Source organism: Myotis davidii, unplaced genomic scaffold (assembly GCF_000327345.1).
Source record: "Myotis davidii unplaced genomic scaffold, ASM32734v1 scaffold107, whole genome shotgun sequence".
NCBI lineage: Eukaryota > Metazoa > Chordata > Mammalia > Chiroptera > Vespertilionidae > Myotis > Myotis davidii.
The window spans coordinates 1,482,487-1,499,509 of NW_006383012.1; positions in this window are offsets into that span (position 1 = coordinate 1,482,487).

Below are 17,023 nucleotides of genomic sequence, written 5' to 3' on the forward strand. Positions count from 1 at the left end.
TCTTCTCTGTAAAGATGAAATCATCGTATATGTCAGATCTACTCAGAACCTCTATTGTGTTCCATGGCTCTACTTTGTTTACCTTTATAAGTTACTACAATGTTTTGATTACCACATCTTCATAGCAGGCCTTGATAGAGGGGGAGGGCAGGCACGCAGGCACCTAGAAAACAAAATTCAACCTAGGACACTCAAGATGTTAGAATTCCAGGGCATCGCTGCAGGACTTTGCCTCCTTAAATTTTGCACCACATGCTTCACTTGCCTTATTTTAGTCATAGCCCTGAAGTGTAGGGTAACTCTGCCAATTATTAGTTCAGGATCGCATTGCCTATTCAAGGTATTTTGCCTTTTTATATAAATTTCAGAATCAATTTTTTTCCATTTCTATTAAAAAACTGTTAGGATTTTGAGATTACTGTGCATCTATAAATCAACTAAGATGAATAGACATCCTGATAGTATTGGTTTTTCCAATCCATGAACATGGCATATCTCTTATTTAGTTCTTTACTTTTTTCTTAGCAGTATTTTGTAATTTGCTGTAAAGGGTCTTGCATTTCTTCTGCTATGTTTATTGTCAATGCTTTTTCAAGTTTATATTTAAATTTTCAGGTGTTTATTGCTAAAATATATACATGCAATTGCCTTTTGCATATTGAACTTGCATATTGTATAGTATAATGTATAACAGAAATAGGAAAGTAAGCATTCTTTACTGTTCTCAATCTTCATGGGAAATAGTCACTATGTCAGCCTTACGTGTGCAAGTTCGAGGAAGTTTCCTTGTACTTTTAATTTGCTGACAGCTTTTATCATGAACCTCTACTGAATTTGGAAAAATGTTTTTTCTTCCTTTATAGTGGTGATCATCTCTCTCTCTTTCCTCTTTCATTCTATAAATATGGTGATGTATTGATTGTCAAATATTAAAGCAAACTTGCATTCTTGCAAAGAACCAACTTGGTCAAGGTATATGATTCTTTCAATATAATTTTGGACTCAATTTGTTAATTTTGTTAAGGATTTTTATATCTATGTTCATGAGGGTTATCATTTTGTAATATTACTAGAAAATAACATCTTTGTCAGATTTTAGTACCAATATTAATACCAAAATACCACTCTAGTGTCATGAAATGGGGTAAGGATTGTTATTATAACCTCAGAATAGCTTCTGAATCTAGATAATTTTATTCTAATATAGTCCCTTCTATACTTTATAATCCCCCCCTTTTTTTTTGGTCAAGCATAGGAACTACCTCATATAGAAACTCAATAAGTGCTTATGAATGAATAAATAAAAAGGGCTATAACCTGAGCTTGAAAAGTATGTGCTGCTTACTAGAGTTACACGGGTTAACACACACACACACACCTCCTGCCTTCAAAATTTTTCAGTCTTCTAAATAGGCATACGTAACATAACATATAGCATGTTACGTAGCATTTAACATGTTAAGTAAATTCATGAAACCTAAATGAAGTGTTACAGGGTATCAGATAGGCGTGACAATTCACTTTTTCTAGGGATATGGGATAAATTACCAAAGACATCATATTTTCAGAAGATGAGTTGAAGTTTGCTGGGTGAACAAACAGAAATGGGCATTACATATGGGGGAAAAAACAACAGTATGTTCGGGAAGACATGGAGTTATAAAAAGGTATGACTACACACTCAGAAGGGTGAGAATTGCTGCTTGCCTGGAGCCTAGAGGCCTCATGGGAAATTACAATATAAGGAAATGAGGCTGAATAAATAATGTTTGGACCAAGTGGTAAAAAGATTTATGTCTCAAGTAAAGGACTGATCTTGTAAAAAGCCAGTTTGAAATCCCCCCCCCACACACACACACACACACACTTTTTTTCTTTTGTTTCCTCCCTTTTTCACCAGGGGAGCTAGCTACATAACTCATTTTAAAGTATTACAGCAAAAACGTCCAGTCATTGAGTGCTTCTCAAATCCCTAGGCCTTTGGGTATAAGCTTCAAAGTTGTCACCTTAAAAATTTAATGCTCCAGAACCACACTATGAGGTAGGTAACATGAATCTCATTTTATATGTGACCAATCTAAGCCCAAAAGAAGTCAAGAAACTTGCTTCTGTTCAAAAATCGGCTACACAGTAGATTTTCCTCTGGATCAGACTCCTAAACTTACCATGAGGGCTGGGAGGAGGGCATTGCAAGCCAGGTGTGGGGTGTGAAATTAAAAGAGGCAGCACTCATTCTCAAGGTCTTGCAAGTGCTGACCCTATACTAGAATGATCCTGAGAGTGAGTGTCTCCTTAAATTTTGCATCAGTCTTGCTTCCCCAAAGTCTGTTGGCAATGAAGAGCCTTGTCTTCCCCCATGAAAACAGAGAGGATGTTGGGAAACTTCTGCATTCGATGCCAAAGGATTAATTCATTAGAGATTTCTAACCCAGGTGCCTACCTCCACTCAACTCTTCTTCTAATCCATTCTCCACAAAACTTACCCACAATAGTTTTGAAAAGTCCTAGCATATCATGTCTCTTTCCTATTTAGAGGTTTTCAATATCTACTCATTTGACTTAGGAATGAGCCTAAAATCCTTCAGATGCCATCAAGTTCCTGCCTATTTTCTATCAAGTTCATGCCTATGGTTTTCATTTCTGCCATTTTCATACACTTTAATTACATTTTATCAACACTAGTTTTAGTCCGTTCTACTATAATGAGTTTTTTTAGGCCTCTGGGTCTTTCCGTTAGCTGTTTTCCTTCCTGGAATATTATTTTCACTCTCCACCATGACTGATCATTAAGGTCTTAGCACCTAGGTCTCTTCCTTACAAATGTCATTTCTTTTTAAAAAGTACTATTGATATGTAATTTACATAAAATACAATTCACCCATTTAAAGTATACAACTGAGTGGGTTTTAGTATATTTCACCTGTATGTGCAATTCTGTCTTCTCAATACCACCCTCAGCTATAAGCAACCATTAATCTCTTTTCTGTCTCTATAGATTTCCTTTTTCTGGATTCTTCATATCAATAGAATTGCAGTACCAGTGGGCTTCTGTGGCCAGCTTATTTCTCTTACCACAATGTTTTTATGTTGTGGCATATATCAGGACTTCATTTTCATGAATGTACTAGAAGCCCGGTGAATGAATTTGTGCATGGGTGGGGTCCCTCTGGGTGGCCTGCAGGGATTGGGCTGAAACCTGCAGTCCAACACCGCCTGCACCTCCTACCTGCTGCTCATGCTCAACCTGGCCCCGCTATACTTGCCTCGGGTTCGCGCCCAATCAGTCCTGATCAGGAGAGGCTCATGCTGCCACAGCAATGCTCGCCATCCATGAGCCCTGTGTCTGGCACCCTCCCAAGGGGAGTGGCCTGTGGGATCAGGTTGAAACTGGCTCTCTGATATCCCCCAAGGGGTCCCAGATTGCGAGACGGCTCAGGCCAGGCTGAGGAACCCCACCAGTGCACAATCGGGCAGGGGAGGGACCTCAGGAGGGCCCCAGGGTGTGTCTGGCCCATCTCCCTCAGTCCCGATCGGCCAATCTCAGCAGCAAGCTAACCCACCAGTCAGAGCATCTGCCCCCTGGTGGTCAGTACACGTCATAGCGAGTGGTTGAGCAGACTTAGCATATCATTAGCATATTATGCTGATTGGTTGTTTGGTTGTTCTGCCGTTCAGTCTATTTGCATATTACCCTTTTATTATATAGGGTAATAGCCCATTGTATTGATGTACCATTACTCATTGATAGACATTTAGAACACTTCCACTTTTGGCAGTTATGAATAATACAAATCTATGTGTGCACATATATTTTCATTTCTCTTGGGTATATACCTAGAAATTGAACTGACCATTTGTATATCTTCCTTGGAGAAATGCTTATTTAGATTTTTTGCCCGTTTTTATTTTTGTTTAGAGTTCTTTATATAATCTAGATACAAGTCCTTTATCATATAAAAAATTTGCAATCATTTTCCCCCATTCTATGGGTTATGTTGTCACTTTTTTCATGTTATCCTCTGAAGCACAACATTTTTTTTAATGAAGTTCAATATATCTATTTTTTTCCTTGTGATTTTGCTGTAATGTCTAATTCTTTGCCAAGTTGTAGGGCAGGAGGCTGAATAGGAATTTAAAAAAATAGCTACTTCATGTTATACAGGAAAAATGATATGTAAAATGAGTGAATTTTCTATAGGAAGTGATATGGAGGTTTCTCGGAAAAAAAAAGGAATTATTTATAACCCAGTGATTCTACTTCTAGGTATATAGCAAAAACAAAAACAAAACACTAACTCGAAAGAATATATGCACCTCTATGTTCAATGCAGCATTATTTATAAGAGTCACGCTATAGAAGCAATCCAAGTGCCCATTAGTAGACCAGTGGAGAAAAATGCTATGGTACATATATACAATGGAATATTATTTGGCCATAAAAAAGAAGGCAATCATACCATTTGCAACAGTATAGCTGGATCTAGAAGGTATTATGCTAAATGAAATAAGTCAGTCAGAGAAAGACAAATACCATATGACTTCATTTATATGTGGAATCTAAAAAACAGTATAAGTGAACAAACAAAACAGAAACAGACTCATGGATACAAAGAACAAACTGATGGTTGCCAGAGAGAAAGGGGCTTGGGAATTGGAAGGGAGTGAAGAGTACAGATTGGCAGTTACAGAATAGTCACGGGGGTGTAAACTACAGCATAGGAACAATAGTCAATAATATTCTTATAACTATGTATGGTGCCAGGTGAGTACTGGAAAATTGGGGGGGGGGGACTTTGTTAAGTGTATGATTATCTACCCACTATGCTGTACACCTACAGCTAATACAAAATAATATTAATTGAAAAAAATGTTTAAAACATAAGTTTTCGGTACTTTCAAACCGGCTTGTTTTTAAGGATGCTGACAAATAACCCTACGTAAGGCAAGTGGTATTTTGGTCGCCCAAAATGTTGTGATTAGAAGCTCATAGAAACCTAAACCTGTGTTTACTCTAGGAGCTATAAAATTCAATATTTGTTCATTCAGTGTTCGTAGTGACTTTACAAAGCACACTGGTTTACAGGAATTGACCGACACATTCCATCTGGCCTCCATTATTTCTCTTAATCTTTTGGAGTTCCCTTGTAAATGGGTCCTTTTTTATTATTGTTTTTAAATTCCCCTTATCTCTCTCCTCTCCTTCTCATAATGCAAAAAAACACATGTGGTACCTGATCTTTCTGAAAGTTTCAATCAACTGAGAGAGTAAAACAGCAAACACATATGCAAAAATGCACACAATGATCCATTATGCAATTGTGAACCAAAGTATAAGCTTTTAAAAAGAACAGTTACAAGGATCTAATTTATTTAGGATCATGAGTGTCCCCATTAGAAGGAACAAAGTCTAATGTATAGGAACCCATTCGATAAAGGGAGAAAGATGTGATTTTGAAATAAAAGGCAAGAACAAGAGCTTTCTAGAAAGATGAAATGCGGCTGATATGGGGGGAGGAGAAAGATTGGGAAAATTAATATCAGGGAAGGAAGAGACAGTAGGGGTGTATGCAGGGTTTTTTGTAAAATAATGGGGTTTGAGATTTGAGGCTACATTGAATAGTATCCTTAATATCACGAGGTTGGAGAACTTGACTGATGTTCACCCTTGGGATGAAGGCATTCGCTTGTTTTCTCTTGAAACAGCTCAGAGCTCCGCAGTAGCCTGTAAACCAGGCAAATTTTATTCATGAGTTCTATCCAACCTGAGAAAGTTTCAAAGAAGCTTCTTGCAAAGGCAGAGTCATATAAAAGGGATTAAATCAAAATGTTTCTCAGAGAAGGTCAGGAATGGTCCCTTTAAATCTTTCTGAGCTTCCCACATGAAAGAATGTTTCAAACCATTCTCTTTCAAATTCCCTTGTTGGGGCAATATTGTTTTAGGGGAAAGAAACGCCTGTGGAGGTTGCAGAAGTTGGTTGGTTTTTGCAATATATAATTTTTCAAACCTCACCGTAGAACTCTCAGTGAATTGATTCAAACTTACTGTTTCTGGGCAGCAGGACTCACAAGTGGAAGAAGGGCTTTTCATGGGCTAATTTATTATTGTCCTGACAATACCCGGCAACCCCACCCTCCAGGGAAGGCCAAATAGAAATGTCAACATATGTAGGGGGAACCTCCCTCCTGGAGATTTTTGCAAACAACCCATTATTCTTTGGGAACTGTGAGAGCATTTCAATTGCCCTTGCCTGCCTAGAAGTGACAAGTTTTGCCTCCAAACAATCTTCTGGAATTACTTTTACAATGTTTTTTTTTCAACTTCAATTCAGAGGTTCTGCAGTTAGGAGTATTTTGGCTTTGCAGGGATCTATATACTGACCCAGCCTGCGCTTATTTTGATTAGAGTATTGATGGTATTCCTCCTTGGAAATATATGAGAAATTAACATTTAGTGTTTGTTGTATTAACCATAAAATTAGCTGCTCAGGTAAGGGTTGCTTCCCTGACCACAGGTGAAGAGAGCTCAGAGCTATTTTTATTACTCCTCAGTCTGGGGAAGATGCCATTTGTGAATTCATTACAATTGCTCCGTTCAAATTTCTCCAGAAAATTCAAAGCTTTCCCCAGAGTTTCAGAAGTCATTTCAAGCTTAAGTGGAGTGTGGTCCTTGATGGAAAGACCTGCTCTGTGGATGTTGGAGGGTCCTCAAGCATTAAGAATTTGGGTTAAGCCGAAACCGGTTTGGCTCAGTGGATAGAGCGTCGGCCTGCGGACTGAAAGGTCCCGGGTTCGATTCCGGTCGAGGGCATGTACCTGGGTTGCGGGCACATCCCCAGTGGGAGATGTGCAGGAGGCGGCTGATCGATGTCTCTCTCTCATCGATGTTTCTGACTCTCTATCTCTCTCCCTTCCTCTCTGTAAAAAATCAATAAAATATATTTAAAAAAAAAAGAATTTGGGTTAATTTCATTGCAGGAGATAAGAACACAGTAGCAATCACTTTAGCCCTGCTCCTATAGGCAATCTTGCTCTCTAACAATTACTTATACCCAGCATGCATAAGGTTCACCTCCCATGGCCAAATCACCTATGTCTCTTGCAAATCCCAAGTGTCAACTTTTAAGGATTTTAGGGTTTAAATCATCTTGCAGAGAAAGGATAAGAACAGGTATTTGTTTAGCATTTACTTTGGTTGAGGCACTGTGCTATCTACATTGCATGCATTATTGTATTAAATTTTGTACCAATTCTATAACGTGGATATTACTACTTCCTCTATTCTGTATATTAGGATACCAGGATTTTCAGAGATTACATTTTCCCAAGGTCTCACAGGTAGTATTCGGTAAAACAAATATTTGAAAATTATCCACTATACAGTTCTCCCACTCATCCATGTGACCCTGAGCAAAAAACTCCTTATGTGTAAAAAAAGGGGAAACTATTCCATGAGAATGTAATAGATGAATGAGGGTGTAGGACATATTAAGAAACTAGTGCTGAACTTTAATATCTAATATGTCATAATTTTAGCTCACGTAAGATAATATCGCATGTGTGAAAAAGAGTTTTAGGGAGGGATTCAATGCCCTTCAAGGAATTGGATAACCCTACTCCTCACTATAGCAGAGCAGCACAAAGGGTAAGTAGAGATACTTGTATACTGGGAATAATCATGTTGACTCACCAGCAGGAGTTCACGGAGGACTTGACTTGTAGTAATAAGGCTTTATTTTTTCAGTTAAGAGGTTAGTATACACATAATCATTTTGTGTTGGAATTATTTTGTATCTTTGCACACTTGAAGACATATTTTTAATTGAAGACAAAGAAAACCAGCTCAATGTCTACAGTTTTCTATATATCTATTCTATAGTATATTGTCTCTATAGACTGGCATTTTATTTAGTGTTTCTTGAGCTCTTCCTCTTCCAGAAGGATAGAGACCCTCTCTCTGTGGTCCTTCTTTGTATTATTATGTTTAAAGTCCTGTGTTGCCATGTGAAACATAAGAGGATCAGTATCATATGTCCTATTCTTTTTCTGCATGTCACAAAGCACGCTGCAGAACACAGGAAACTGAAATGTCCAGAGCAGGAGATCAGTTTATATTTATTATTGGGCTTTCAATACCCACGACAATGTATGTGTATAGTATTCATACATCATATTTGTGGACCAGCTACCTTATTTTACAGAAAGTATTAGAATTTCTTCAGTCCTTATAACTAAGGATGAGTTCCTCTAGTTCAGTGGTTCTCAACCTTCCTAATGCCGTGACCCTTTAATACAGTTCCTCATGTTGTGGTGACCCTCAACCATGAAATTATTTTCGTTGCTACTTCCTGACTGTAATTTTGCTACTGTTATGAACCATAATGTAAATATCTGATTTGCTATATGTGTTTTCTGATGGTCGCGACCCACAGGTTAAGAACCGCTGCTCTAGTTTCAAGGTTAAATATTGGTATTGACTTTTAATAGAATGGCGCATGGCTGTTAGAAGCTATCAAACAACGGTATCATTAATAGCAACAATAGATATATTTGTACTTGGTGTTTACCATCTGTCATACATACACTGTGTTAAGTGATATACATGTGATACTACAGTTAATCATCAGAAACAACCAATTATTGTTATTCCCAATTATTAATAAGAAAAATAAGGGACATCAAGTGTAAATTACTGGCTCCAGACATAAAAACATAACTGTAACCTAAGCTATCTATTGTCAGCCCAGACTCATAATACCGATGTACTGCTTCCTAGTCAAAAGTCATAATTCAACAGTGTCTGTAATTATTATATGAGATACAATCCCAGAAAGAATGTGATTACCTCTGGTACTTGTTCCAAGTTAATGTAATATATCTGTAGGCTGCATCCATTCTTTCTCAGCAACCTGGTCTGATAGTGGACAGGTATTTAGAGAGAACAGTATGAGTGTCCCTGCTCATTTATATAAGCTCTGATACTTTGAACAATATTGCTGACTTCTCCAAATAAATTCTCTGATTTGTAAAAAGATAACAGCATCCACTTCTAAAGTCTGTGTGAGTCTGGCTTGACATAATGCATACAAATTACTCATCATGGAACTGAGAAAAAATTAGTTACAATTTAATGTAAGTTATCATCATAACCATCATCACTATGGATTCTAAAAGTTCCTATCATAAGGTCCTTTTGGAGAATTTAGAGAATTTTGACTGTCAGTCATGGCTCATGTTGTAGACGATGGATCAAATGGACACTTACATTTGTTTCATCTTCCTGATAAGTGGATAAACAAAATAAATTGTGTGATTAATGAGGTTGTATTTTCTCAGCCAAAAAAGTGAAACATATGGTCTGATAAAGAACATGTCTTAAATTAATTGTACTTAAAACTAAAGGCTTACTAAACATTAAAGATAAAAAGTAAATTTAGTTGTATTTCTATGGAATTTCCCTGTTGAGAAGAATAAATAACACAAAATCATGGCTATCTTGGAAAATCCAGTCAACAGCTATAATGTGTGGTGTTCACAGAGGTGGGTCTTTGTTCTCACTCAGTTGCCCTCCATGTGAAACAGAGTTCTCCAACCCCCTTTGAGGAAGGACTTGCTTCCTCAAATATATTACTTGCCCACAGATATATTCCATTAACTCGGAACTGCTGGGAGTGGAGTTACAGGCAGCCTTTACTGCCAACTCTTTCAGGGACTGTACCAGCATCACAGAGCCATGGCACCCGTGACCCTGACTGACGTTCTAGGGCACCCACAGGCAGTCACTCAGCAGGGCCAGGTTAGGGGGTCTGGCTGACCAGGATCCTGAAGCTTTCTTGGGCTCGAATCTCACTTTCACTTGATAAAGAAAACCGAACATGACATAGTAAGAACAGACACTGAATGTCTATCCTTTTGATATTTAATTAAAGATTATCCACTTGGCTACTAATTTTAAAAACGCTCTGTCATATCCATTGATCTTATTTTCTATTAATATTTTCCACAAGTCCTGTTTCAATAGTTAATTTGTATAGTATTATGCTCAACTACTGGATTTTCAAAACTTAAAAACTTTTTTATCCTGAGGAATTCATTATAGTTTCACCATTGTTTAGAAAATAAATATATTTGATTTGAAAAGGACAATTGTGAAAGTAAACATGACAACGGAATTAACAGCACCTAGAAAACTGCCTGGTACTTAACAGTTGTTTAATATTTGATAAAATAATAAATGTCATATCGGCATGTTAACCTATCTTTATAAAGTATACAGAACACTTATTGGTGTTCAGAAATTCAATAGGCATAGTCAAAACATCAATATCAATATTGCGGAATTTTATTTAAACAATGTTTTATTCTGGTAAGAATGGAGGGGAATATTCTTACCTTTGAGTCTTTCACTGAAATACTGTTTTTCATCAGTCAGCACTGGCATTATTCTCAGTGGAACCACAACAGGAATGACCATTAGCATCTATTCCCCAGGGAGGATTTATGGAAAGGCATGGCAATGGTTCTTTCTACTTGAGTTCTTTTTTAGGATATTTATTTTCTAAAACCTTATACGACGTGTTTCAAAATTAATGCATTTTTTAGGAGCCTAAAGCTCTCTGAAATAATCATAAAATGAATTTTATAAGGCACTGTTATTTTATTATCACTAATAAAGAACAGAGGAGGTTATTGCTTGAGATTCAGGAACAATTTCAGTGGCTACTAGTCAGTGGTTCACATGAAATAAAATTAAACTTGTTTTGGAACAACAGGAAGTAGATAATAGAAAATAAGATCAAGACTGATTCTAAAGCAAGATAACATTGCTGCCCTACTGATAACATAGTGGAAGGAAATGCCCAGTTTCATATATATATATACTTAATTGATTTTAGAGAGGGAGGGAGAGAGAGAGAAACATCAAGGATGAGAGAATCATTGATCGGCTGCCTCCTGCACACCCTACACTGGGGATCAAGTCTGCAACCCGGGCATTTGCCCTGACGGGTAATCAAACTAAGACCTCCTGGTTCATAGGTTGATGCTCAACCACTGACCCATGCTGGCCAGGCCCAGCTTCATTTTCTAAATTATAAATCTAGGTTTTTTTGTATGATATTAACATTTTTAGGAAAAAAGGTGTGTGGGCATCTAAGCTTGACCTCTGGCGACAGCAGCAGCTTGGTCAAAGAATGACATTTCCTTGGCTCAGAAGCAACACTTGGCTCCCTAAGTGTTAGCTTAGGGAGTTTTAATGCAAATGAAAGTTTTCTTTCTCATTTTGGATATGAAATCTGTTCAAATGTTTTAAAAAGTAATACGTTCATAATTATTTTATACTTCCCAAATCCCCAGTGTTCTTATCAGATGAATTGAAATATGGACATAAAAACTAGTCTATGTGATTTACATAGCTTGATTAGAATCGATTGAGTACTGACTCTCTGGAAAGAATCAGATGTCTTGGGGGGGCTTGTAACTTAAGAGTGAAAAGAGGACATCTTTCGCTGAAACCGGTTTGGCTCAGTGGATAGAGCGTCGGCCTGCGGACTGAAAGGTCCCAGGGTCGATTCCGGTCAAGGGCATGTACCTGGGTTGTGGGCACATCTCCAGTAGGAGATGTGCAGGAGGCAGCTGATCGATGTTTCTCTCTCATCGATGTTTCTAACTCTCTATCTCTCTCCTGTCCTCTCTGTAAAAAATCAATAAAATATATTTTTTTTTAAAAAAAGAGGACATCTTTCAAAAGGTAAATATTCATCTGGGCAGTGTGGACTAAGACCCCAAAGAGAGGCACAGTTATTCTCTAGGACAGGGGTCCTCAAACTACGGCCCGCGGGCCACATGCAAATACAAATATGTATTTGTTCCTGTTTTGTTTTTTTACTTCAAAATAAGATATGTGCAGTGTGCATAGGAGTTTGTCCATAGTTTTTTTTTTAAAACTATAGTCCGGCCATCCAACGGTCTGACGGACAGTGAATTGGCCCCCTGTAGAAAGTCTTTACCTCAAATTTTGTTATATTAAGGAAAAAAAAAACCATTCCCCTTGGCTTTGTGTATTTATTGTTATAAATACACTTAGAAGTGTATATCCTTGGTTTTTCCCCAGTAATCAGAATTTTGAATACATAACACCAAAATCCTATCTTACCCAAATTTACCTCAAAATCCAGTAATAATTATTTCTTTGGCTTCTGAATGCTACCCGAAGTAGTTATAATTAATAATAGCTGAGAAAGGAGAATTATATATGTGTGTGTATTATCTCTCTAGATAGATAGGTAGATAGATAGATAGATAGATAGATAGATAAAATTAAAGTTTATTCCAAGACTGAGCACATAAAAGGTTAAAAGATTTTAGCCACACAAGATAAATGACCAGGAGTCAATGTACCAACAATTATACTTTATATTAGGAGAGTCAACACTTTACTTATAGACTCATATAAGTCTTTTTATCTCACTCTTAGACATTCATACTCAGAGTTAGTGTTAAGGGAGAATATAAGGTGACAGTGGCTGGTCAGATATTGTAACTGAATTTAACCTCAAACACTGACCTTATCCCAGACTTATGACTTCCACTATATTAAGATTCACCCATCTTTACCAACCATGAAAGATTGCAGTTTCACTTTCTGAAGAGACATGGCTGGGTTTAAATATTTTTATATTTCCTCAAAATAAGTGAATAGTAGAATGTTGGCAGACCAGTTCCCAGGAAAATCAGAACTAGAGGATAGAATAATCCTCTCATCATTATCTGAGAGAAGTGAAAAACTTTAATTGCTGCTGAAACCAGTTTGGCTCAGTGGATAGAGCGTCGGCCTGCGGACTGAAAGGTCCCAGGTTCGATTCCGGTCAAGGGTATGTACCTGGGTTGCGGGCACATCCCCAGTGGGAGATGTGCAGGAGAGAGCTGATCAATGTTCCTCTCTCATCGATGTTTCTAGCTCTCTAGCTCTCTCCCTTCCTCTCTGTAAAAAAATCAATAAAATATAAAAAAAAGAAAAACTTTAATTGCTCACTAACTCTCTTCAAGAAAATTTAAAAAGAAAACAACAAATTTATAAAGAAAACAAATTTTTGTTTAAGTGAATGGAAAACACTGTGACTTCAAAGATTCCGTTTTAAATGCTAGACTTAGAGGGTATGTTAATTTAGAATGTCTTTGGATGCAAGTAATAAAATACCTAACTATAAGGACTTAAAAATTTCAGGGATTGTTTTCCACATAAAGTAAGTCCAGGTATGAGCCATCCAAGGTTGGTACAACTGCTCACTGATGTATCAGATGAGTGGGAATTGGGAGTAGAGTTAACCAACCTACAGTGACAATGTTTTTTCTCTACAATTTATTACACCCCTAATGTGTTCTAATCCATCCAAGTAAGGAAAGCTGTTATTGAAAACATCAAAAAAAAAACTTTTTGGGGAGAGAAAAAACTGATTATTATTTTAGAACATTTACAAATACCATTTAGTTTTTCATTATATAGATGTCATAGCTAATTATCCAAAAATTGCCCTAATCATGTATTTCTGGCTTTTTTTAGTTTAAACATCATGGTATTATAATTATCTTTATAATTCTTCAAGACTGAAACAATTATCACTTTTGGTTTATTGACTGTAAGGTTTGATGACAGAATTTTTTTTTTTTTTTTGTAATGTGATGGAAGATCTGAACTGCAAATTGAGATACTTGAAATCTACATGAATTGGAAATCAGATCAGCCTGGGTTCAAATACTTGATTCACTTTTCATAGCTATGTATTCTCTTCAAATGATACTGAATTACCAAATACTTTGAGGACACCCACTCATCATGTCTCTTTTAAAAAGCAATGAAAAAGACCTTAGTCATGTCATTATTTTTTTTGTTTGTTTCACTAAAGTTGTCATTATGAATCCATATGCAGCAAATTTAATAAAAACACAACTAACTTTGTATAGCTTCATATTTTCTATCTATTACCCTGATTGGCCTATCCTCTATCTTTTCTAATTTTTAGTTGGTTATTCCCAATTGCGCAGTATAGTTATATGTGTGTTTTTTAAATGTTTTTATTTTAATTTACTTTAGAGAGGAAAGAAGAGAGACAGAAGCATTAATGAGAGAGAGACATGGATCAGCTGCCTCCTGCAGGTCTTTAGGGCGGGGCCAGAGAGCAAACCTGGGAGCTCTTGGTTCATGGGTTGCTCAACCACTGAGCCACACAAGCTGTGTTAGTTATATGTTTCCATAAGGTGTAGGAAAAAAAATATCTATTGAAATGAGTTCACTAATCTGAACCCTGAAGATATGGAATATTTTTAGTCATCAGCTACACCCCTCATTGGGCACATTATCAAAGGTGCAGTTCTTTAATGGGATTGTCTTCTTTTTTGTGTACAATGAAAACCCATTTCATTATTTATCCTTCTCCTTTGCCACAGGTGCCAGCAACCTCTTCCTATTTCTTTCTGCATTTTCTGCTTGTGTTCATGTGCTTTGATTGATGCTAGAGTTCTCACTGTTTCTTTCCTCTTGAATTTTAATATTAATAGGTATCCGAGGGCACAGAGGGGGGAAAAAACCGCTGGGTTTCTTTTGTTGTTTCAAGCTTCCCTTATGACCAAAATAAAAAAAGAAATTGTTGCAAAAACAACAACAACACAGTAACCCAAAACAAAAACCTTAAGAACCTTAACAGTAAATCTTTGGAAGTCTAAGAAACGTCCCGGATGCATCCAGCTAAGAAGCTCTGATGGAGGAGGTTTTTCCCCATTGGGCTTGAGATTAAGAGGTGGGGAAAGGAAAGTTATTGACCAAGACAGCATTATAGTTCCCTTCAGTTTGACTAAACCTTAGACAAGTTTCTTCCTGATCGTAGGCCCCTCCCTTCTCTTTTCTACGAACATCTACTTTGGACAAGTTGCAAAGTATTTCTCTACCTCACCTCATCTGAGTGAACCTCAGTTTTCCCTCTCTTGCTGAGTTCTGAAGAGTATTAAGTGAGACCATTCATATGAATTGTTTAATATAGCAAGTGTTTAATAAATGGTATAACATCTATGCTAACAGAAGACTCAGAATGCAGGAATTTTATATAATTACTAAAATCTGAAGGATGGCACTGGGTATAGAGGAAGGGTGTGGTCACTGTTTAGTGGTTAGGATCTCATCCTTTTGACTTTGAAAGAGGGAAGTGTGGCTCAGTGGTTGAGTGTCGACCTAGGAACCAGGAGGTCACCTTTGATTTCCCAGTAGGATGCATGCAGGAGGCAGCTAATCAATGATTCTCATTGTTGATGTTTCTCCCTCTCCCTTCCTCTCTGAAAAATATATATACTAAACTGGGGCAACTTCTAGTCTCATTACTCACTGCACCAGAAACCAGTAGTCCATAATACCTGGGTACTTTCAGTTTTTACAAAAAAAATTAAGATTTTTTTTCAAAGCTTTTCCAATTGAAATATTTTATGCTCACTCACATTTGCTTCAAACTTTTCTATTAAAAAATGCAACCATTTTAAATGAGTTGGAAATATCCTTGGTAGAGAAGCAAACGGGTTTTTTTAATGCTAATAAAAATTTTATTAGAAAATGAAACTCTTCCTCGCTCATGAGGATGTAATAAATTTTGGCTCCAATGAAAGAAGCTTAAATCAATTTGGGTATTTTCACTGAGCTGCAAACATTGTTATTTTGCCTTCAGCATAATATAGAAGCCATAAGCCTTGCCTGAAAATGCAGAAGACACTTAGCTTCCATTAGGTTTTTCAGCCAGATTAGACTGTATAAGTTACTCCATTATATCTTATAACTACATATTAATTTAAATGTATTCTTAAACATAGTTTTAATCTCTGTACTAGCTGACCAAAGTAGTTAAATTTATATATAGCATATTTTAAAATTATCTTTAAAATGCTTAGAGTCTTTATTCTAGTTCTGTTATTTTAAGCTTTCTTAATTATACTCTACATGTATGCATCTTTAGAGTAGTGGAACATAGAATGTAATTATAAAATTTCCAGCTCTCAACTCTAGGTACATTTCAAAAAGATCTTTCATAGGATAAATAGCAAAAAGCCAGTATATTACAAATATCTGAGAGTAAGGAAAAGGTTAATTTAATCATATTTTAAGTATGTTGGGATGTGGAGTGGAGCAAAAGGTGAGAATTTCTAATTTATACACAGTATATTGGAAGAAAATAAATTTGAGTTTCTTATAAGCTTCTTAATTTTCATATTCAGGGTAATTTACCACTTCCAGTGACTTCATTTGGTGGACTGGATAGTGTGATATTAAAGAGAAGATATATAAATAAAGCATCAGATTTATTGATATATCTTATCCTAAGGAAACTAAACAGATTAATTCCCTCAAAGACTGTGCTGAGCAAGGATGGGACCAATTCTACCTGGGACAACAGAGCTCCCATCCTTCAGATGCGACTATCCCCCCCCCCTTTTCTATAAAAATCAGAACAATACTCCAAATGTTACACTAGAAAAGATAACAGAAAAATTACAAAGAGATGGTAAAGGATGAGAATCCATATGGATACTAGGTTAGGCCTAGAAAGAGTAAAATGAGTAAAAATCAGATGAAAAATATTGGATACTTAACTAACATTTACTATGTGGCTATTTTATGTGTTTTCTACATAATAACTGAGATAGTAGCCCAGTGAGGTGTACTCTTATCATCATTCTTTAAAAAGCAAACAAAAAAAACAGTAAAAACCAGAAGGGAAATCAGGGCATTTTGAGAAGAGTTAAGTGACCTGCCCATGGCAATGAGCAAAGAATCGAGGTTTGAACCTAGACACTCTGGCTCTAGAATGTGAACTGTTAAGTAGCATAGGACACTTTCCCCTGTGATATGGTGTAAGTTATAAGTTATTTGATAAAATCATAATTTATTTTTAACATTTTGGCTTGTATTTGACCATAATTTATCTTTAAAGTTTTTATTTCAGCTGTTACTTTGAATAATAGTTGCTGGACTAGCTCTATGATATAAACA